Genomic DNA, 25,013 nt, shown 5'->3' with positions numbered 1-25,013 from the left:
CTTAAAATCCTACAAGCTAGACTTCAGCAATATGTGGATCGAGAACTACCAGAAGTACAGGCAGGATTTCGAAGAGGCAGAGGAACTAGAGATCAAATTGCCAACATACGCTGGATCATGGAGAAAGCTAGAGAGTTCCAGAAAAACATCTACTTCTGCTTCATTGACTATGCTAAAGCATTTGATTGTGTGGATCATAACAAACTGTGGCAAGTTCTTAAAGAGATGGGAGTACCAGAACATCTTATTTGTCTCTTGAGAAACCTATATGCGGGCCAAGAAGCAACAGTGAGAACTGGACACGGAACCACTGATTGGTTCAAAATTGGGAAAGGAGTCCGGCAAGGCTGTATACTGTCGCCTTGCCTATTTAACTTATATGCAGAGCACATCATGAGAAAGGCAGGGTTAGATGAATCAAAAGTTGGAATTAAGATTGCTGGAAGAAATATCAACAACCTAAGATATGCAGATGATACCACTCTAATGGCAGAAAGTGAAGAGGAACTGAAGAGTCTCTTGTTGCGAGTGAAGAAGGAGAGTGCAAAAGTTGGGTTGAAACTAAACATTAAGAAAACCAAGATCATGGCATCCGGCCCTCTCAATTCCTGGCAAATAGATGGGGAAGAAATGGAGGTAGTGACAGATTTTATTTTCCTGGGCTCCAAGATCACTGCAGATGGGGACTGTAGTCAAGAAATTAAAAGACGCTTGCTCCTCGGGAGGAAAGCCATGGCAAATCTAGACAGCACACTAAAAAGCAGAGACATCACCCTGTCAACAAAAGTGCGTATAGTCAAGGCTATGGTCTTCCCAGTTGCAATGTATGGCAGTGAAAGTTGGACCATAAGAAAGGCTGAGCGCAAAAGAATTGAGGCCTTTGAACTCTGGTGCTGGAGAAGACTCCTGCGAGTCCCTTCGACTGCAAGGCGATCAAACCGGTCAGTCCTAGAGGAGATCAACCCTGACTGCTCTTTAGAAGGCCAGATCCTGAAGTTAAAACTCAAATACTTTGGCCACCTAATGAGGAGGAAGGACTCACTGGAGAAGAGCCTAATGCTTGGAAAGATTGAGGGCAATAGAAGAAGGGGACGACAGAGAATGAGGTGGCTGGATGGAGTTACTGAAGCAGTAGGTGTGAGCTTAAATGGACTCCAGAAGATGGTAGAGGACAGGAAAGCCTGGAGGAACATTGTCCATAGGGTCGCGATGGGTCGGACACGACTTCGCAACTAACAACAACAGCTGTGTGTTCCATTTGTGGGTTTCATGCCACCATATTGGCAACAATATCATATCTGTCCTCGTTAACCTGAATTTCTAGTTCACCCTGTTTACTGTTCATACTCTGTGCATTGGTGTATAGACATTTGAGTCCTTTATGTTTGAGGACCCTATGTTTCCTTTCTACATAACCTGTGCAGAGGAGCTCCCACATGCACAGACAGTTAACTAATGGCCTTCAGGTCTATTTTTCCTGCAACAACAAATTACTCAGGATATTTATACTACATATCACCATGAACTGACCTTGATATATGTGGAAATTAAATTTTATTTGTTATTGTAGCTAATGGCTGTTAATGAAGGAAATATCTTTTATAATTTCTTTTTTTTCTATGTCACAGTAATTGTTACTATATTTAATTACATGGTTCCCCATTCATATGTATCTAAATGTATAGAAAAACATGGATTATGAATAAAGGGATAATTATCTTTTTCTGTTTTTCTGAGAGAGAATAAGAATGGACACAGGCTAAATAATGAAGTTGGTCCTGGAGTCTAATTTATTTTCTTATATAAATTCAGAAGTAATGAATGAATGATAAACAAGAGAGCATGTCCGTAATATTTATATTTATGGCTAATGTCATGTGATCATTTGTATAACCATACACCTTAGAGGATATATATCTTTTATTTTTAAAAAATGCTCTTACCAATGCAGTTTGAAAATGTTGGTTCTTCAAAATATTTCATTATCATAAATATTATAACTCTAATTAATTGTTGCTTCCTATCTGTGTACTTTAACAATAATCTTGGTACGGCAGCGAGACTTTTAGTAGCACAATATTGGAAGAAGGAAGAACTGCCGACTATAGAAGAGTGGACTTTAAAAGTTTCTAACTTGGCGGAAATGGCAAAGATTTCAGCGTATTTGAAAGACCAATCGCAACAGAGATACATTGTGGAATGGAGGAGATGGATTGAATATATCCAGAATAAATATTTATTTATTTATTTATTTTAATATGGGACTAAAAAGTTTCATTTAGCATTTGAATAAGTAGTGGATCTATATGATGTATAATTAGTTAGTAGTTATTTTATTAATATTTTGACGATGGAGAGTTAAAGTGCGATAGAACTTAATGTTTTATTGTTAGCATATTCTAGATTATGGTTGTTTGTATTTTTATACCCTGTATTCAGCTCTGGGAAGTCGGGGAGGGTGGAGGGGAGGGGAGGGAGGGGTTGGGGAGAGGGGAGGGGGAGGAGGGGGGGTTGTATCCAAAAATGTACTGTAAAACTTTTCAATTAAAAAATAAACAATAATCTTGGTAAAGAATTTTATTTGTATTGGATATCTGCTACATTCTTGCATGCTTATATCCATTTCAACAGTTTTCATTTTTATATATTCTCTATTTCCCCCTCCCTCTCCTTAAATGTCTTCATCTTCAGTACATGTTAGTGAATTTCTTCCATCCAAAGGGCTTTATTTGAGTTCTACAGCCTTTTCCTTTCGCCTTTCGCCTTTCCCCTTTCCCCTTTCCCCTTTCCCCTTTCCCCTTTCCCCTTTCCCCTTTCCCTTCCTTTATTTTATATTTTGCTGTTAGTTTTCGCATACACATCCTTTTGATCCCATACTTTCCACCCCAATCTTTGGGCATCTGTCCTGATAGCCATCGTTCACTCCCTAGAGACTAAAATGGACAATGTGAAATTTGAGCGGGCCACGAACAAGGAGCATACTGTATATCGGAGGTGGTGACCCTTTGAGAGCTGTATGCAACGAAATTTCATTTTGATGTATGCCGATTGGTGTACATTCAAAGTGACAATAAAGTAATCATCATCATCATCATCATCATATACCGTATGGGTGAATTGGCCTTTACAGTGTAACTACTCTGCTATAAATGCTGGATATTGATTTTATTCTGTATGTGTGCAGTCCAAAAATCAATATTTCAGTAGACTGAACAGAATGTGTGCTGATGTGATGGAGCTCCGCCTTCTAATGCTTACATGTAAAGGCTCTCATTCAAAGATTGAGGTCAGTCACTAAATGGAAACACATTTTGTTATTTTGTCTATTTCAGAGATAGCGTAAGGATCAGCATATTAGCTTAAATTTATATTCTACAAAATATATCACACAGCTCAAATCATAGAGCACAAATACATATTTTTTCAGTATATTGTTTATTTTTTAAAATAAATTATTATTCCATTTAAATAATATCTCTCTTCTTTCATTTCATATATTTAATTTGTTCTGTTAAATTATTGAAAGACATGGCAGAAATGCAGAGGAAAATTCTGTAATTTGACCATTGAAATACAATTTTATGGCTGTATAGTCAGAAGTTATTTTGGCCGAGCATCAGGACTGGAATTTATGTTAAGAAAATTGTATGTAGAATTGCAACCTAGATTTAGGTATTTTAAATCCAACTGATCCCAAATTACAGATAAATCCTCTGTGTGTGTAGTCAGGTGTGAGTTTTATTGAATACTGCTAGCCACAGCAACCTATAGCACATGAATTAGACCAAGACTTTTCAACCCGTGATATGTGTACCACTGGCGGTATGTCGGCACCTGACAAGTGGTACACATACGGCAGGTTGAAAAGCACTGTAAGAAAAAGGGCAAAAGTGTAGGCCTGTGGGAGAGTCAGCTGGAGCTGTGGTGTTGTCAGGGTTCTGCTGAGCACCCAGGATCAGCTTGGGGCTCCAGCTGATTGGCGCACGGCTCAGGCTGACTGGCTCTTGCATCTGTCTGCTTCGTCCTCCAAAGCAGGGTTCATCTGGCGCTCTTGCCCAATGTCATGCCGGCAGCCCCGCCAGGATCAGGAAGGCTCCGAAGGAGGTAGCTGCATGGGGTAGGGGGAAGCAGGATCTAGCCTCATTGGGATCAGGAAGGCTCCGAAAGAGGTAGTTCTAAAATCGACGGGTTGCTGCTGTGGAGGAGAATCAAAATAGGGCAAAGCAAGTGTAGTCCATCATGGTTTATTGATTGCCAAGTTTTCTTTGGGTTTTCCTGTCCCTTCCTGGGCTATTAAAATCACATTGGCAAGGTCTGTGCCAAATATCTGGCTGCAAACTAGTCAATCGGATTTTAGCCTAGCCCCTTGTGCAATTGTAAGCCACATTCTGGAGGTAAAAGGATGTAGTAACAGGAAAGAGGGGCAAAATTGATTTGTTATTTATTGCCTTTAGTAGCAATAACTACGTTCTTTGATGACTTTGCTAGCAACCTGCGGGTTGTGAACTTTCCTTTCCCCCTTGGAGAAAGAATTCACAAATGTTAGATTTATTTTCCCTGCTAATTACAGTATACTTTGTGGGTTTTTTAAGGAGCTGAGAGAAAAAAATGGGTCTGAAAATTAAAAGATGTATGGATTGGGTTGTGGGACAGGAAAAGGAAGCACTTGGACATATGCACTTCCAGTTGCCGACAGGTATGCCACTAATATTCTTACTTGACACCTGCGTGCTCTCAGGACCCAAAGATTATCTTCATTCTTCATAGGATGGTATTGTGGATTAACTAAATTTTTCTGGGTTCTGATTTTAAGGTGAGTATCCTGAGCTAAGGCCTCCATAGCTTTGATCATGAGAACTAAAGGCTCAAAGGGAAGGCAGATTAGAAAGAATGAAATCTTTTGGCGTCTTCAATTCCCTTCCTCTTAAGAGTTCCTTAATAAGGTTTGCTCTTCCTTCCCAACATCAATAAAGGTGGTTTTTCCAGAAAATATGTGAAGAGCTGTAATTAGTGATTTAACTATGTTTTCTTTTGGGCTGTGTTTTAATTTATGTAATGTATGTGTTATGTACTGGGCTTTTGGGTACCACACCACGTGCGTTGCTGGAGAACTAACGGTTCTCCAGCAACCCAGACAGGCCGTCTCCAGGCCTGCAATTGGTCAGCCTAAGGCGGCAAGCGCAGGTTCAATCTTATTGGCTGCTACCATAGGGCTTGGCTATATATTGGGGCTGGGAGCAGCCCAAGCCTAAGTACAGTTCCAGCTTGAATAAAAGGATGAGTTTCTCTGTACTGAGCCGTGTGTCTTCATTCCTGCTCACCAGAGCCCACGACATAACAGTTATGTTTAATCAAGGAGGGCTTGGAGAGGTAGAAGTGGCCAATATGGAGGCTGCACCTTGCCCTCCAGATCTTTGTCTCCCCTGCAGATCTCTGGAGAGGAGGGGATGGCAGGGTAGCTGTGTGAGGGAAGGCTGCCCCGACAAACCAGCATCCTTGCCACGCACAATTGGAAACAGGAATTCTCTTTCGAGAAGGGCCGCCTCCTCTTGCTCTCTAAAGATCTGTCAAGGCAGAAGTTGGACTTGGAGAAAATGGCTTCCTGCAAACTTTCTCCTCTGCGTTTCCACACACAGCAGTGTCGTCCTCCACCTCCTGCTTTGCCAGGAAAGGGCACCTTACAGGGAAACACCAACGATGTCTGGGATTGGGAGAAGAACATCTTCTTTGGAATGCTATGCACGCACACGCACACACACACACACACACACACACACACAAACATTCCAAGCTTGGAGATTTTATCCACATCTGAGCTAGCAAACTGCCAATCATGCCTGGGCTTGGGGAGAAGGTCCTCTCCTTCCTCTGTGGATAAAAGTCCCCGAACGTGGAATGTGGTGTGTATGCGCACACACATGCACTTGGCTGCTAGTAGTTTGGGGAGGTGAGGAGTTTGTGGGGCACCAAGTTGTCCCCACATCTAGTTAGCCAGTGGGACTTTTTCCGTTCTGACCCAGCTGTCTCGAGTCAGCTCTGTCCAATGAGTGGCATTGAGCAGGCCGCGCCCACTTGCTAGGCGACTGTTGGTACTTGAATATTGCCATATCTCAAAAGTGGTACAATCTCTGAAAAGGTTGAAAAGCCTTGACTTAGATAGCAAACCTATGTGCATTTACCCAGGAGAAATCCCATTAAACTGAAGTAAACTTTTTATTTCTTTAAGACACATTAGAGAGGGTTGCACACTTGTCACTGAATTTGAAATCTGTGTATCTTTTTACAGTTGGATCATATCTACTGAAAATGTTTACATGCAAACTGAATACATGTTGACAAAACCATTTCATTTTAAAATTAATATTCAGCTTTCCTGAGCAATCAAAGAGAGACTAACAGACTCATGCACTTATTCATTTGCAGATGATCTGTTGTCCTTGTTATACTATCCCATATCATTGAGGAGACTTCTAATTGTTAATAACTCAGTCACCATTCTTTGTCCACTGGCTTTTGCAAAGCATCTACAGTAGGTCATTATCCATTTCCTTTTTGTCTGTCTTTCAGACAACATTTTTCTTTTTTGAGATGCACCTTTTTGACATTCAAAGTTTCATACCAGGCAGATCAGCCCATCTATTGCTGTACATCTACACAGTCTTTTCCTGGAGGTGGTCATGCTGTCTGGACATGATAGGAGTTGTAGTTCAACATAGCTGAAAGACATCAGGTTGAGAATAGGTGATTTTTGGTATCTTTTAAACTATTCTCCCACTCACTCCCCTACCAATAAATAGGCTAGGTGTAGAATATAATAGATAAATGAGTAAGGGAAGTATTGCAAAAGAGTAAGGACACTTCCACTTTAACTTTCAGCTTCTCACTTCAAATCCTTAGTAGGTGAACATGTTGCATGGTGAAAGTGCCCTCTTCTGCCTTCATAATATTCAGTTGACCCAACCAGGATTCATTCTATCTAATGGAGAGCATAGGAACTGACTAGCAACCCATGAACTATGTCATTTGACCTTTCCCCATGACTGCAGATAGTTTCCTGATTTCTTGGAGCAAGGAGGAAAAAAAAGTCACCATGAAGAGCATCTCCAGAACTAATCCACTGCTTAATTAAAAAGTGTCATGGCAAGGTACTATCACTTTAATAAGAGGGGGAGAGCAAAGGAATTGGGACAAGACAAGAGTTCTTATCAATGGGAAATAATCTCAGACTTAGGTGCAGGATTAATGCTGCAAAATGATCTTTGCATCATTTCCTATGCTACAGCTGAACCAGATCCTATGTCCAAAGAGTTCTTAGTAGTGGGATGCAGCACCGGTCCCAAGTCAAGGAACCTAGAAGGGGCCTAAAACAAACAGATGAATGAAGTCAGTACTAAACAGCGGTTGAGGAACTTGAGAACGACAGCCAAAGAATTAGAAAAAATAAGTACAGAGAGTTTATGGCTATATTGCTCAATTTATTCTATTTAATTTCAGGTTTGCAGTTGCTAGGTACCATAAATAAGGTTGCTAGGAACCTTACATAAGTACAGCAATCCATTCAATATCTGATTACTCTGATCTATGTCGATTCTAGATAATGTCTGTCTCTCACGACTCCTGCCTTCATCTAGTGCTAGGGGTGTCAAAGTGCCGGCCCGTGGGCCGGTTGTAGAATGCGGAGGCCGCGCCCACACCAGCTTCAGCAATGTGAAAAAAGTCACGATATGTTGCAACATGTCACGTGACACGGCAAGTTTGACACCCATGATCTAGCGCTTTTTGAGACAAGTCCATTTATATCTGGATTTATCAAATCTAAACTGGGTTAATATATTGCATTAAGACATGTTTGTTTCATCATAATTTTTGAACCATGATAGTATTTATATGGCATGCTAAACCATAACATGTAATTAATACATTACAATATCTGGATTCACATACCACCCTAAGTTAAAAAAAAGATCATATTAGCATTCATAAAATATATCCTTAGTAATTAATTTTACTCAGCCAATTCTAGCAGTGAGGTCTTTGTTTTAAACTGCAAGATTATTATATAAAACCAAAATAAGGAGCAATAATATTCTATGTTGTCTATATAAAATTAATCTACATATTACTGTAAGACATTGGAGCAAAGCTAGAAGAAACATAGCTGTCTTTCTAAACGTTTAACAAATGTTCCACCAAATATGTACTGTTTTCAGTGTAGGACAAGTTAGGGAAGCTAACAATTTGGAATGACCTGTCAACAATTTCCTCCTGTCATTAGCTTCTTTGAATTGGATATTGGGAGGATCCTTGGTTGCCATGGAAATTCAATCAAATTGCTGTGTTTCAGCAAGACATGGAGGTCATGCAAGAGATGCCAGTAAAAACCTCCTATAATGTTGCCAGGATTAATATCCAATCAAGTAAATAAACAGTATAACTTGTTTTTCCAGTGATTAGTCCCACACCCACTCTTTTTCCAAAGCTGAGTTTGCAGTCTTAAGGCAATTGACCAAAATCAACGGGGCATAATTGGGCAGAAAGAAACCAAAGTTTGCAGCCATAATGTATATGTGAACTGAACTTGTGGTTAATTTCTGCTTCACAATGATGCAACAAAGTCTTTAAAAGGTATAAAATAAGTTTATTGGAATTTTGGGGATGATCAGCTCCTTATATTATATAAACAGGGGCTTTGTTGAATTTAGAACTTTCAATAATTGCAGATTGAATAATTTCTGTTTAATTTAATAACTGGGTATTAAACATTATCCACAGACATTTTATTTCTAAAAGTTATTTACAGATGAAAGTATACATGTAGATTGGAGGATTTGTTGTAGTCAGTGTGAAATTTCATTTGGATGAGAAAAATAAATATGTATAGCAGAGAATTAATGGAGCAACTTTATTGTTGAATACAGCAAGAGCCCTTTCCCAGTATCAGGCTGAAAAAAATAAGTCAAAATATTATCACCCACACAGCTGTTAGAGGATGTGAGTTCCATCTGCTTGTCCTTCAAAAGATTGAAACCTTCTTCAGCCAGCCCCATGATAATGAACTGAAAGAAGTGAACCTAAATCTTGGTCCATCTGGATAAAGAATTCACATAACTCTTGTCTTGTCAACTCTATTACTATAGAAAAATAAATGTTAAGTCTGGTAAGAAGAATGCATTTTGGATAATTGGAGAAAGATTTTAAGGTGGAAAAAAATGAAGATCTTCCAATTTAATTGAAGAATATATTTGGTATATTGTATTCTATTCTATTCGTGACCTAAAAACGTATTTATTTGAACAAGCCGGCCTGGTCTGATGGGTTTAGGGGTATTTTAACATTTTGTATTAATCTATTTAATTGGGCTACTGTATTTAATATTTCTTTTAATTTTTATATATTGTATTTTATTGTATTGCCCTGTACACCGCCCTGAGTCCTTCAGGAGAAGGGCGGTATAAAAATTAAATTATTATTATTATTATTATTATTATTATTATTATTATTATTATTATTATTATTATTATTATTATTATTATTATTATTATTATTATTATTATTATTATTATTATTATTATTTAGAAAGGTTTTTTTCCCAGAGATAGTCTGTCCATCGTTGAAGATTCACAAGCAGAAAAGTTCCTCTTCCTTCTTTCTTCCATCCAGAACTAATGTTTGGTATTGCCATAGCTTATCAGCATCTAATTCATGATATAGGTTTACATGGTTCAGGAAATTGATTTGGTTTTGCTGTGTTTTTAATTATGATTTTGAGAGCCAATTTGATAAACTAATACCTAGAACAGTGATGGAGAACCTTTTAGAGACGGAGTGCCCAAACTGCAACCCAAAACCCACTTATTTATCGCAAAGTGCCAGGGCCACATCAGCATTGTGGTGCCCTCGGGGGGGAGGGGGGAAGGCAGGGAGGCACCTCTGAGTGCTGCCTCTGGCACACAAAACCCGGGGGTGCAAAAATGGGCCACCGTGTGCAAGGTGTAAAAACGGCTGCCGCCGCACCGCAGGGTGCAAATATAAAGTGCTGCACCACGCAAGAACGGGGCAGGACTAGTGAATATCATGTAGGCACTAGCCCCGCCCCATTTGCAGCATGTGCATGCTTGTGGCCCTGTGCACACATGCACACATGTAAAATGCTTCCCCCTCCCTTTTCTTCCAGTCCACCAATCGACAATGGTTGGTGACCTCTGCTCTACCACCTCTGCTCGAGCTTGCTAGTTGACCACTTTGCCTCCTTTGTGCTAGGCAGGGCTCCTGCTCCGGGCAGCGGTGGCAGCCTGATGGACCTGCTGCTGGCGATGGTGGCATGCGTGCGTGCCAACAGAGAGGGCTCTGAGTGCCGCCTCTGGCACACATGCCATAGGTTCACCACTACTGACCTAGAACCATAAGGAAAATTGCCATCTCAGTCTGTCATAGCCGCTTCTGCAAGAGAGATAGGGCTTCACTTTTGGTTTAATTTTAGCTTATTTAGTTTATTTTTATTATTGATATATTTTAATTCATTTATGTATTTTGTTTTGTTCTGAAAATCCTTCATCACACAGATGAAGCATTTATTGTAGCATAAACTCTAGCATAAATCAGGAAATGTTGGTATTTTATTCAAAAGGAGGAGTCAAGAGTGTATACAACTACTGGTTTTCTACCTTTGCCCCCCTTTGAATTGTAACCACTATGCTATTCTGTTTGAAGACCAGGAAGTTACTCTACCTAATGACTTCTACCCGCACACAAATCTGGTAAATGTAGTTCACACTTTCCAAGAAGCTATTAGTGCCATGTAATTCCAAAATCCTGTTTGACAAGTTTTCCCTTTATTCTTAGTGCTTGCCTAATCCAACTGTATGGTTTTTGTTAGGTAGTTGATGATTAAAGATATAATGAGAGGTCTGTCTGATGTGGTTTCAAACAGAACTGTTTCTGCTTATTGTTAAAACTAGATTAAAACAAAAAAGGCCTTTCATATCAAAATACTAAGACATTTCATAGAAATAATGCCTACTTCACTATCATTCTTACAGTGGATCTTTTATCATAAATTCTGGGGTTGATCATGGATTTGATCCTGTCTTAAGAAGAGGTGACTATTTTGAATATCAGAAAATTACATATGTTTTTGCAGTTGTCATACAATCTGCCTCTTCAATGTTAAAATTTTGTCATTGGATGTAGCAGAAGATATGGTCTCCTAAAGTAATATTCAAATAATTTTCATTGCTCAACACAAAGCTTTTTTTATCTTTGTCCATTTTTCAAGCAGCCAGACATTAATATATGGTTTGGTCCAGAGAAACAAAACATTTATCCATCTAGCTCACTATCACCTAACAGATTGCCGATGACATCTAAGATTCCAGGTATGATTCTTTTTCTCCTTTTCTTATGCCTTAATTTTTAAAGCAGAGAATGGAAAATGAAGAAGCAGTCTGGTGTAGTGGTTAAGGCATTAGGTTACAAACCAGGAGACTGAGTTCTAGTCTTATCTTAGGCACATTACCAACTGGATGACTTTGGGCCAGTCATTCTCTCTCAGCCACTGGAAACAAGCAATGGCAAACCCAGTGCTTTTTTTGTAAAAGAAAAAGGTGCCGGAACTCACACATGTCATACAACCCGCCTTGCCTACACTACAACCTTCCATCCAAAAAAGGTGCCGGAACTCCGTTCTGAGCGTTCTATGAGAAAAAAAGCCCTGGGCAAACCACTTTGGAAATCCTAGCAAAAAACCTGCATGGACTTTCTCCAGAAGTTGCCAGGAGTCAAGACAAACTCAGAAGAACACCTCTCCATTATGTAGTGTATTTGTGTTATGGTATTTTACTGTATATGGTGTTAACATGTCACGATTCCTAGCCTTTTTTTGCTTTGCCTCCAAGGAAACTTTCAAGTTTATTTTGAAACTACTATCTCATATTTTTCCATATTAGTAAGAATGTGGATAGCCAAATAAATGAGGACCATTTTTTTCAATGGAATTCAAACATTTTTTCATAATATGTCACTATGCAGGTCTTGAATCAGAGGTTACCAGCTTTATGGGAAGAAAATTTATCTGACCCCACTTGTCAAATAGTAATTAATATAGTCTGATTGAGGACATATGATCAAAGGATGGGAATAATCTGTTTTAGCAATAAACACAAGAACTGCTCAGGGAACATCAATCCAGGACATTTGTACTACTATGCTAGGAAAGAGTCAGTGCAACTGCTGTATTATTTGTTACAAATTAGCATTATTGCATTTGTGTTAGAGCTTTGTGCTGTACAAAGAATGCATATAAAGAAGAAAAAAACAGTCATAATACTAACAGAGAGGAGATTCCTATATTCACCCTAGCACAAATTAGTCAGTATTTTACCATCAAAATACTATAGAGCCTATATGCAAGCATAGTGCTTGTTTTCCTAGACCAGTTTGGTGAACACTAATTTCATCTTGAAAGCCATGGCCTTTTCTATTAGATTGACATTGTTAAAGTAATAATGCTCACAATCTTCTTGGAAGCTGTGGAAATCAAACATTTCCTTTTCTTATATAGCCATTTAAGCTTCTCAAGCATGATGGTCATAGTGTGTCTTTTGGAAAATTCTCATTTATGTCATAAAGGCTATTATCTTTTCATTTCTTTTATAATGGAAATGCACAAGCATTTCCATTACAATCTAGCACAGGCTGCTTCTACTTATCTTCAAATATTTTAGATTTCTTCTCCTATCTGTTAGCAAGCCTGGGCAAAAAAAAAAATATTGTTAGGCACTGGATTATCTACTTTTGGATTAGGGATTATGTCCCAATTTTGCTAAGAAATATATACTAACAACTAGCATGGATTGCCTTTTTTTAGGTGAACAGAATGCAGAATGCAAAATGCAGCCGCGCGAGTTGTAATGGGAGTCTCCCGATACTCCCATGTAACACCTCTTCTCCGCAAGCTGCATTGGCTTCCAGTTGCCCTCCAGGTGAGATTCAAGGTGTTGGTGATGACCTATAAAGCCCTAAATGGCATGGGCCCGGATTATCTAAGGGAGCACCTGCTGCCAGCGTCAATTACCCATCGTCCTGTGCGCTCCCACAGGGAGGGCCTCCTCAGGGTACCGCCGGTCAAGGATTGCCGACGGGCGATCCACAGGGGGAGGGCGTTCTCTGTGGGCGCGCCTGCCCTATGGAATCAACTGCCAACGGAACTCCGGACTGCCCCCGACCTTCGTTCATTTCGCCGGGACCTAAAAACCTGGCTCTTTGAGCTATCTGGTCTGGACTGAGGGGTTTAATGTTTTTAAATTGTGATTTAATTTTTGTGGCTAGACTTAATTTAATTTATTTTAATTTATTTTAATTTTATATTGGATTGTTTTTAAATTTTGCCTTGTAAACCGCCCTGAGTCCTTTGGGAATAGGGCAGTATATAAACCGAATAAATAAAATAAATAAATATTTTGATGTGCAAAACTCCATCTTATTAAACATGTATATCTAATGATCCAAAGTCATAGAGGCTCAACTCAAAATCTTTATTACAACCTTAGAGTCCATCCATAAGTAGCCACCAGCCTGGCCTGTGGAATGATGTTCCCCATAGGTGGACTCCCAAGCCTTGAGGTAGGGTGTGCTTGGAGCTCTGGTTGATTCTTTGATTCATGGTTGTCCAGAAGCTTAGATTCTTTTTATTGTTTTTCTATTGTCAGTTTTGTCCATGCAGTACTCTTTCTGGAGTCAGACAGGTTCTAAATCAATCAAAAATAAATAAATAAATACATAAATAAATATTGATTTTAATGATTAAAAAAGTAATCATGCTATCCTTAATATAATTAAGTGGACAAGTGGATCATCCTTTCAGAGATATTTCTTTATCTAAATAGAGAAACCGTAAGACCAGATTCCTATTGTGGAACTCAGCCTCTCACTTCAGTTTTGGTGACCACGTCAATCACATATAGTTGCAATAGACATTGTCTTATTAGAAGGTTATTAAACTCATTCTCATAGGTCATTGTTCTATATGCATAATAACACAGTGCTGTTAGTTTTTTGCTATTCATCATTTGGAGCTGATGATGCCAACCATTATCTCTATGAGAAATAAAAGTATTTATTGAAAGCTGTCATAGGAGGGAGGAGATTTTGAAATTATTTGCAAAGCACCTTCTCATTCTTTCAACTTAATGTGCCATGATGTTGGTCCAGTTTTGGTGTTGTTTGGTATAATGAGGGTGACTGGCAATTTGTACATTAAATCTCTCCATGTTTAAATGCTGGTCTCCAATCAGGATCAATGACAGTGGAAACTTCTGAAATGTCTCAAATTTGTTCTTTTGCAGGTTGTAGGGGCACAATGAATGAGTTTCATTGTTGTAATAGTTTCTCCAATAATTCAAGAATTTCATGCTGAATCCCATCATTGTAGAGTATACCTATATTTAATGCAGCCGCACGGGTTGTGATGGGGGTTTCCCGATACTCCCACGTAACACCTCTGCTCCGCAAGCTGCATTGGCTTCCGGTTGCCCTCCGGGTGAGATTCAAGATGCTGGTGATGACCTATAAAGCCCTAAATGGATTGGGTCCGGGATATCTGAGGGAGCACCTGCTGCCGGCATCAAGCTCCCTTCGTCTTGTGCGCTCACACAGGGAGGGTCTTCTCAGGGTACCGCCGGTAAAAGATTGCCAGCGGACAATACCCAGGGGGAGGGCCTTCTCTGTGGGTGCGCCTGCCCTTTGGAAACAGCTGCCTGTAGAGCTTAGGACTGCCCCTGACCTTCACTCATTCCGCCGGGACCTGAAGACCTGGCTCTTTGAGCTTTCTGGCCTGGACTGAGAGTATTAATTGGGGTTTTAATTGGATTCTAATTGGGATTTTATTTATTCAAGGTTAATGTAATCATTTTAATTGTTTTTAATTTTTGTAAATTGTTGTATTGTTTTAAAAACCTTGTGAACCGCCCTGAGTCCTGCGGTATATAAGTTATATACATAGATAGATAGATAGATAGATAGATAGATAGATAGATAGTTAGATAGATAGATATAGATATAGATATAGATATAGATATAGATATAGATATAGATATAGATATAGATATAGATATAGATATAGATATAGATATAGATATAGATGATATAGATATAGATATAGATATAGATATAGATATACCCATTCTCAACTCTACACTGTCTTGAGGATCTATGAAGTAAATTTGAATACATCTGGGTTGCTGGTTGGAGTCTGGCATTAAATATCTGATATAATGATGGATTTGCCCTTGAATAATCACAAAAAGAAGAGATTAGAATGCCTTCTTAAATGAACAGTGCAAAGAAATAGAAGAAAACAATAGAATAGGGAGGACTAGAGATCTCTTCAAGAAAATTGGAGAGATGAAAGGAATGTTTCATGCAAAAATGGGCATGATAAAGGACCAAAATGGCAGGGACCTAACAGAGGCAGAAGAAATTAAGAAGAGATGGCAAAATTACACAGAAGAACTATACAACAACAAGCTTAACATCCCTGATAACCACGATGAGGTGGTCACTGACCTCGAGCCAGACATCCTAGAATGTGAAGTGAAGTGGGCCTTAGGAAAGCTGAGCAACAACAAAGCTAGTGGAGGTGACAGTATTCCAGCTGAGCTATTCAAAATCTTAAAAGACGATGCAGTAAAAGTGCTGCACTCAATTTGCCAGCAAATTTGGAAAACTCAACAGTGGCCACAGGATTGGAAAAGATCAGTTTACATTCCAATTCCAAAGAAAGGCAATGCCAAAGAATGTTCAAACTATCACACCATTGCACTCATTTCACATGCTAGTAAAGTTATGCTTAAAATCCTACAAGCTAGACTCCAGCAGTATGTGGATCGAGAACTACCAGAAGTACAGGCAGGATTTCGAAGAGGCAGAGGAACTAGAGATCAAATAGCCAACATATGCTGGATCATGGAGAAAGCTAGGGAGTTCCATAAAAACATCTACTCCTGCTTCATTGACTATGCTAAAGCATTTGATTGTGTGGATCACAACAAACTGTGGCAAGTTCTTAAAGAGATGGGAGTACCAGACCATCTTATTTGTCTCTTGAGAAACCTTTATGCGGGTCAAGAAGCAACAGTGAGAACTGGACACATAACCACTGATTGGTTCAAAATTGGGAAAGGAGTCTGGCAAGGCTGTATACTGTCACCCTGTTATGATTCAGCATCAGCCTGTGGTTCCGGCAGCTGAGTCGGACAATTCTGAAGAGGAGGAGGAGGGGTTTGGAGAGCCTTTGGTGTCAGAGGAAGGGTCTGATGCACAGCAGGACTCTCAGCCTGCCCCCTCCCATCTTGTTCAGACTCAACCGTGTGAGCATGAGGGATTGGAAGAAGACGATCCACAGCTGGCTCTGTTCAGGGACACTAGGAGCAGGAGGCAATCTAGCAGAGCAGAAAAGAGGAAGGCAATGAGGCAACTCCAGCCTGTTGATTATAAAAATGGGTTATCCCTGACATTTAAACAGGGCCGGTCGTAGGCTGGAACAGAACACACCCTGCCTGTTTAACTTATATGCAGAGCACATCATGAGAAAGGCAGGGCTAGATGAATCAAAAGTTGGAATTAAAATTGCCAGGAGAAATATCAATAACCTAAGATATGCAGATGATGCCACTCTAATGGCAGAAAGTGGAACTAAAGAGCCTCTTGTTACAAGTGAAGGAGAGTGCAAAAGTTGGGTTGAAACTAAACATTAAGAAAACCAAGATCATGGCATCCGGCCCGCTCAATTTCTGGCAAATAGATGGGGAAGAAATGGAGGTAATGACAGATTTTATTTTCCTGGGCTCCATGATCACCGCAGATGGGGACTGTAGTCAAGAAATTAAAAGACGCTTGCTCCTCGGGAGGAAAGCCATGGCAAATCTAGACAGCACACTAAAAAGCAGAGACATCACCCTACCAACAAAAGTGCGTATAGTCAAGGCTATAGTCTTCCCAGTTGCAATGTATGGCTGTTAAAGGTGGACCATAGGAAAGGCTGAGCGCCAAAGAATTGAAGCCTTTGAACTATGGTGCCGGAGAAGACTCCTGCGAGTCCCTTGGACTGCAAGGCGATCAAACCGGTCAGTCCTAGAGGAGATCAACCCTGACTGCTCTTTAGAAGGCCAGATCCTGAAGTTGAAACTCAAATACTTTGGCCACCTAATGAGAAGGAAGGACTCACTGGAGAAGAGCCTAATGCTGGGAAAGGTTGTGGGCAAGAGAAGAAGGAGACGACAGAGAATGAGGTGGCTGGAAGGAGTCACTGAAGCAGTAGGCGTGAGCCTAAATGGACTCCAGAAGATGGTAGAGGACAGGAAGGCCTGGAGGAACGTTGTCCATGGGGTCACGATGGGTCAGATATGACTTCGCAACTAACAACAACAACAACAACAATCACAAAAATGTTTGGGAAGATTTGTTTGTCACCAAAGGATGTCATTTAAAGGAGCAGTTGTCTTGTCTGATGTACTTCCTGAACCTCTTTGAATTAGGTTCATCATTGCTATATAAATTGAGAAATTCATTAAATAGTGGTTGCAAGTTGCCTATCTTGATTTTTTCCTTCATACAACAGAAATTGGCAGTTTCTCCCAACAATGGGAGCACACAATAGTGAGAGCAGGTTGGATGGTTGAATTATGCAATTAAAAACAGTACAACGTTTTTGCTGCAAATTGTTGTTGTTGTTGTTGTTAGCTGCGAAGTCGTGTCCGACCCATCGCGACCCTATGGACAACATTCCTCCAGGCCTTCCTGTCCTCTACCATCTTCTGGAGTCCATTTAAGCTCACGCCTACTGCTTCAGTGACTCCATCCAGCCACCTCATGCAAATTGTATAGAGAGCTTAATGTAATTATTTTTATCTTTTCACTCATCTATAACTTTGCATTGGAAAAGAACAGCAAGACAGATGTGTAAGAATCAGTATGAACTACTATTTATCTGCATTGGCTTCCTTAAAAAATATTTGTGCCTATGAATATTGGAAAGTGTTTTTGTTTGAGGGAGGCTTTTTTTGTAGATAAACTTTTTCAGACTTGTTATGACTAGAGCTCAAGATTATTGTGCTTTTTATAAAAAAAAATTTTTTTCCTTATTTTTGCTAGCTTTCAGTCATATTCTTCCAAAATGTGTATTGTACTGCACTCAAAAAGTTTTTTTTAAAATTGACTTCTAACCTAACTTAAAGTTGTTTTTAATATTGTGTTATTTTGGACTTTTCTGACAGAATTAGAATCAAGCTGCCACATATACATGTACAACATTGATGTGAGAGATATACAATAGTATTTTGATAAACCTCCCATATACTCAGTATGAGTGAAATATGCTTATAAATGATGTCTTGCAGTTTACTGAATCTCTTCAGATATGCAGAGGTGCAATGGACAATCATTGGGAGTCCAATAGCTTCTCTCTCTCTCTCTCTCTCTCTCTCTCTCTCTCTCTCTCTCTCTCTCTCTCTCTCTCTCTCTCTCTCTCTCTCTCTCTCTCTCTCTCTCTTCCCTCTTTCTCTCTCTCTCTCTCTCTGCTTGAAATGAATTGAGGAATGATGCAAAATGTATAACAGAATAACATAGTTGGAAGGGACCTTGGAGGTCTTCTAGTCCAACCCCCTCCCCAAGCAGGAGACCCTATATTATTCCAGACAACTGGCTGATCAGTCTTTTCCTTAAAGCAGGGTTGTCAAACTGCCGGCCTGCATGCCGGATGTGTCACATGTAAGCCACTCCCATCCCATTGCCGGCAATGGCAAAACAGTCCCAATACGTTGCGCGATGTCACGTGATGTCGTGAGTTTGACATGTCTGCCTTAAAGCTTCCATCACTGCCTCCAGTGACAGAGCACCCAGAAGTTCTAAAGATGTCTTAACAGTTCTAACTGTTAGAAAATCTATCCTTAGTTCTAGGTTGCTTCCATGTTGGGATTCAGCCAGTCTGCACCACTTCAGCAGAACTGGTAGCTAATTTTTTGTTGCCCAGTCCCAGAATGGACTTCCGGAAGCGGCATCCACACAGAGAACCAGTTGTTCACATATTTGAATCCCACCACTGGCTGCTTCTCTCCTTGACTGGTTTCCATCCAATGTTCCTTGTCTTGCCTTCAAGCACTTTGCAGAATACATTGACCCCCTGTTCTTTGTGACAGGCCCCCAAATATTGGATCACTGGTATTATGTCACCCCAGCCCTTCTTTTCATTAAGTTAAACATACCCAATTCCTGCAACCGTTCTTCATATGATTTAGCCTCCAGCCCCCTTTGGTAGCATAATTAGAATTTTTTTTTACTTTTTCATGGGGTGGGGGACATGGGGTGGGGAAGAATTAAAGATTTTTTTAAATGTTTTTTTAAATTGTGTTATGTCACTTTGGAGCTTACTGTTACAGTGGGGGGTCATACTTCATTCAAAGGCATCATAGCTTGTATGGTATTGCCTCAGCCACAGTAGTTCAAAAGCATGACTGACAGCTCAAAACAGAGGTCCCTGATCTTTTCTGGGCCAGAGGGCCCAAACGACATTTGGCAAGCTTTTTGCTGATGGTTGAAAATCAAGGCTGCCAGGGCTTATCACTTCACAGTGTGGTTGCTTTTGCAAGTACACTTAATTCAGTCAAGGATGAAGTTGTGATGCAAATTCAAAATGCCAGACAGCAATGGAGCAGGGGAGGGGCAAGCTAACTCAAAACATCCCTGTGGCTCAAGGTTAAACTATCCCAACAGACATTCATGACGTGCATGAGATTACAGAAGAAACCATTAACATAGCATTAGCTTTCTCTTCTAGCCATTTTAACAATAACTTCTAGATCAGCATTTTACAACCTTAGCAACTTTAAGAGATGTGGACTTCAATTTGCAGAATGCCCCAGAGAGGATGATGATGGTGGTGGTGGTGATGATGATGATAAAGATAATGAAGAAGATGATGATGATTGGAGGGGAAAATTCTCCCCTCAATTCATTCACAGTGGCTCTAAGAGCAGCTGGGGAGCAGAGTTCATCACAGATTTTTTTTGAGGTTTTTAAAATTAAAAAATGGCATCTCACCAGCTTCTACAAAGGAGGCTGGAATATTAGCAAAGATAGTTGTTCTCAGTGTAGTGTAGAAGTTTCCCATTCACTGAGTAGCACAGACTTTGGGATCAATGGCCCACCCTTGTTCTATGTGTATTATGATGCATATAAGAAAGGGCAGAGTTTCAATGTTGTGGTTGCAGCTACCTTCCTGGCTTTTTTAAACCTCTTTTATGGACAGGTTTTATGGACATTTACCCCAGGATAGCAGTAAACTGAATCAAATTAGCCTGCCATCTCTTCTAACTCAACAGGATTCCCAATATGAACACCATCTTATTTCTAGGTGCTCAAGGGTATCATATTAACAATCCCAAGTTTGGCAGATTTTTGTATGTTATTTAATAGCCTGTGGTTCTCTCCAAATGGCAGAGACTCAGTGACAGCAATCATGACAAGGGAGTTGTGGGCCATCCAAAGAATGGATGGTGTCCTGGTTGCCCAGATACCTTACTGCTGAAACAGACAATGCCTTCCTCAGGATCCCTTTTTAACATAGTCTTGGCCATTGCTTTTCTGTTTTTCCTTATTCAGGGGAACCATTAGAATTATACTTTTATATTTGGATGGCCATTATGCAATATAATAAACCCAAAGATCAGGAGATAGTATAAACCAGATTGACTTGTTTTGAATTCAGAAGCTAAGTAGATCCACGCTTGGCCAAGAGACTTCCAGAGTGTGCCCCAGGCTTGGAATAAAGAAAGCTGTGGGAATCACTTCTTTATTTTTTTATGGTGCAGTCCATATGATCAGCGGGAATTGCATTTTATCTGCAGACATCTTCACTTGAACAGGCTATTTTCAATTGCTAGGTAAGCCCAATTTCCATTAGATGGCAGCATTGTTAGTATTACTGGTTTCACAGCAGTCCCACAATATTCAGAGCAAAGACTATACAATTGAAATGTAAATATTACATTGGACTGTAGCCTTTATGGGCATCATGGCGTTGTTTGGATGAGGATATTCAAAAGAATGTTTTAATAGGACTGTAGGGTGTGTAAGGAGCTATCCTTAATCATGTGCTTAAAGATACCTCTCTAATCAAATACTGATTTTATGAATTAGTGTAGCATAGCAGACTATGATATATGCAAATCCAGATTTTATTTCAGATTGCCAAAACTCATTAAAAAAACTCAAATATTTGAGCTTGAGAAAGCTAATTCAACTGTTCTCAGCTAAAAAAAAAATAATAGAAATCTAGCACATGTATTTCAAGGTTGCAAACCAGGATTTCAGATTTTCTGACTATCACCCTTGGGCTCTTCACCTCGACAAGCTGCCGATTTATGACCAGTTCAAAGGTGAAGAACTTGGTCTCTAAGTTGCTCATCAATCTTTAGTACTTGGAGAACAAACTAGGATAGCAAATAAATCACAGTCTTCCCCATTTTAGTGAAATTTATTTTACTTCTAATAATTATTTATAAATTTCCACGTATGTGTTCATATTAATGTGCTCTTTCTCACTTGCCCTAACTGTGGGAACCATTCCCAGGGAAAGCCTTGGGAACCATTCTTTTTCTGCCATATCCTCACAGTGTCAAGTTTGTCTTATCCCTACACCTTCACCTGGGGCTGCTTAAAATTATCAATAGTTGCTCTGGTTTGAAAGTAGCATTTTTATCTCGTCTACTGACACAAAATTTGTGATGATTATGATCTCCACCTGTTTCACTAAGCATTAAGTTGCGGGTAAAGTTGAAGTTGGGATCCACCAGGCACAAAGGGTCACTTCAAGCAGTTGCTAGTGTGTTACCCCACCCTTAAGTCACTGGGGAGTGCCCCCTTGGTCCTTTTGCTTTGGCTATAGGAGATATCTACCCTCTCTTATGCCTGATCAATCCAATATATGCCCATTTTTTTATTTGGGTCATTGCTTCTAGTGGCTTCCTGGACAAGTCCCTGCAGTTTTCTTTGCAAGATTTAGAAGTAGTTTGCCATTGCTTGCTTGCTAGGGCTTGGAGAGTGTGACTGGCACAAGATCTTCCAGCGGGTTCCATGCCTAAGCAGGGACTAAAATTCACAGCTCTCAGTTTCTAGCCTGGTGTCTTAACTACTTTCAACTTTCAAACACAATTGAGCCCAAAATTTCCATTGCTTAGCGAGGCAGTTGCCCTATTTTACAGCCTTTATGCTCCAGTTATTAAGTGCATCACTCCAGGTATTATATGAATCATGTGGTCATAAAGCGAATCAGGCATCCCCCATTGACTTTGCTTGTTGAAAGTCAGCTGGAAAGGTTGCAGATGGTGAACACATGGCCTCGGGACAGTGCAACTGTCATAAATACATGTCAGTTGCCAAGCACTCAAATTTTGATCACATGACCACGGGGATACTGCAATGGTCACAAATGTGAAAACTGGTCATAATTCACCTATTTCAGTGCTGCTGTAATTCTGAACACTCATTAAATGAATGATTGTAAGACGATAACTACCTGTACTCCAAACTGTTTCTCACATTTCATATAGTTGAGTTGTACTCATATGAGGGATGAATTTCTCCTTTTCCATTAATGCATTAAATACCGTAACTATCTAATCTCAAATCTAATGTAATGCAGGGTCTCAGTTCTAAATTGTTTTCTTACTGATTAGGTTGATAAATTAAATAAAACTTTGGTTGTGGGTGTGCTGTCTTATATGTTACAGTATGTGAATCCAGTCATGGTTTGTTATGATGCTTTAGCCTACCAATGATGGCTTTTTGAACAAAACATAATTAATAAAGTCTTGGCTTAATATTATAAGTAGACAATCATGTCATGATTCCCCTTCTTTCTGTCTTTTTTTTTTGGTCTTTCATATTATAGACACACATGATTCATTTTATCTTGCCTGATGAAGAATTCTGAAGCATTCGAAGGCCTGAACATCTGTTTTGCTGGATTATAATCAAATATTAGGGATGCGGTGGCTTACTGGGTTAGGACGCTGAGCTTGTCGATCAGATGGTCGGCAGTTTGGCGGATCGAATCCCGAGTGCCGCATAACAGAGTGAGTGCCTGTTACTCGTCCCAGCTTCTGCCAACCTAGCAGTTCGAAAGCACGTAAAAATGCAAGTAGAAAAATAGGGACCACTACGGTGGGAAGGTAACAGCGTTCTGTGCGCCTTTGGTGTCTAGTCATGCCGGCCACATGACCACCGAGACATCCTCGGACAAGCGCTGGCTCTTCGGCTTTGAAACGGAGATGAGCACCGGCCCCTAGAGTCGGAAACGACTAGCACGCATGTGCGGGGGAACCTTTACCTTTACCTAATCAAATATTTGCTAAACTACTGATATTGGGTTTTTTCACTAGTCAAACACCGATATCATTGATTTTTTTATACAACCCAACTCAGAATTATATTTCCATATTAAAAGGTCTGAATACCTGGAGCTTAGTGCATACCAATAAGACAAATCACCTTGATTTGATTCAAAATATTTATTTTTAGCTGTTTATAAAGAATGCTGTGTTCTTTAACCATACAAACCCTTTTGGGATGCTATAAACACAAGATATATTATAGGAAGGAAGCTATGGTGGTTAAGCATAGGCTATATCCCCATTTGCGTAACCACAATACAAACCTGCCCTGCCTGACCAATCTTTTTTTCTCTTTCCATGATGTTTTTCTCTTTCCATGATGTTTTCTCCAAGAATAAAACTGACTCTGATTATTTAGTTAGGTAAAGGTAAAGGTTCCCCCGCACATGCATGCTAGTCGTTTCATCAGCACTTGTCCGAGGACATCTCCGTGGTCATGTGGCCGGCACGACTAAACACCAAAGGCGCACGGAACGCTGTTACCTTCCCACCATAATGGTCCCTATTTTTCTACTTGCATTTTTACGTGCTTTCAAATTGCTAGGTTGGCAGAAGCTGGGACAAGTAACAGGTGCTCACTTTGTTACGCGGCACTTGGGATTTGACCCGCCAAACTGCCAACCTGGAAACAGATGTTGATTGACACCAATGGTGCAGATGTATCAGAATTACTATAGATCTTCACAAAAGTGTGGCTATCAATTCATACACAAACTTAAATGAAACAGAGACCTTATACAGTATATTTCAAATGTTCCACTCTCCCCAAAAATGTTTCAAAACAAAATAGGCCCAGGGTGTGCATTTACATCAAATTCCTGTTTTGTGCTAACCAGCTGACTGCATATTCTGGCTTAAGCTGACTCACCTTAATGGCACAAGCACTGCCATTCAAGAAATCGAGTGACACTGCAACAGTGTTGGGTGTGAGTATCAAGAAAACCCCCAGTCCACAACTAAGGCAGCTGAAAGCATATTTAGCTGTGCTAATTTTATAGTGCCGTAATATTTTCTCTTCAATACAATTTGTATCATGGGCATGGTCCAGCTTACTTCATCAATGATGTATTTGCTGATGCACCTGGGTTGGGAGTTGTTGGCACCTTTAGGCAGCTGTACACATGCCCTCTGTCTGGCCATTTTGGCTAAGGTTCCATAAGAAACAAAACACCTGGTTTTCACAGTAAATTGCCAGCATAATGTCTGACTGAGTCTTTCCAAAGCATTTGTAAAACCTTACATAGGTTCCACAGGAGTCTACCAGGCTGAGTGTTACTTCTGCCACCAGTGAGTGCTTTGCAAATTTTCTAATGCTTCTGGCAATATGAGTTTCTCTGTAGCAATACTTTAAATTAGTTTTATTATTTTGGTGATGGTGCAGAAATTGCCTGTTCCTACTCCATTTTGCCAAATCTCTGGATTTTTGCCTATATTTCTTGTTGTGCTTGTTTGCTGTCAACACTGACATTGCCAGCATAAATTGATGACGAACAGGCAATACAATACTTGCTTACTACTGATAGTGGCCCTTCACTTCACCCACATCCTTCTTTTGTACCTTTTAATCTG

The sequence above is a fragment of the Vipera berus genome (genome assembly GCF_964194415.1).
Source record: "Vipera berus genome assembly, chromosome: Z".
NCBI classification, from domain to species: domain Eukaryota; kingdom Metazoa; phylum Chordata; class Lepidosauria; order Squamata; family Viperidae; genus Vipera; species Vipera berus.
This window is presented reverse-complemented; position numbering follows the sequence as displayed.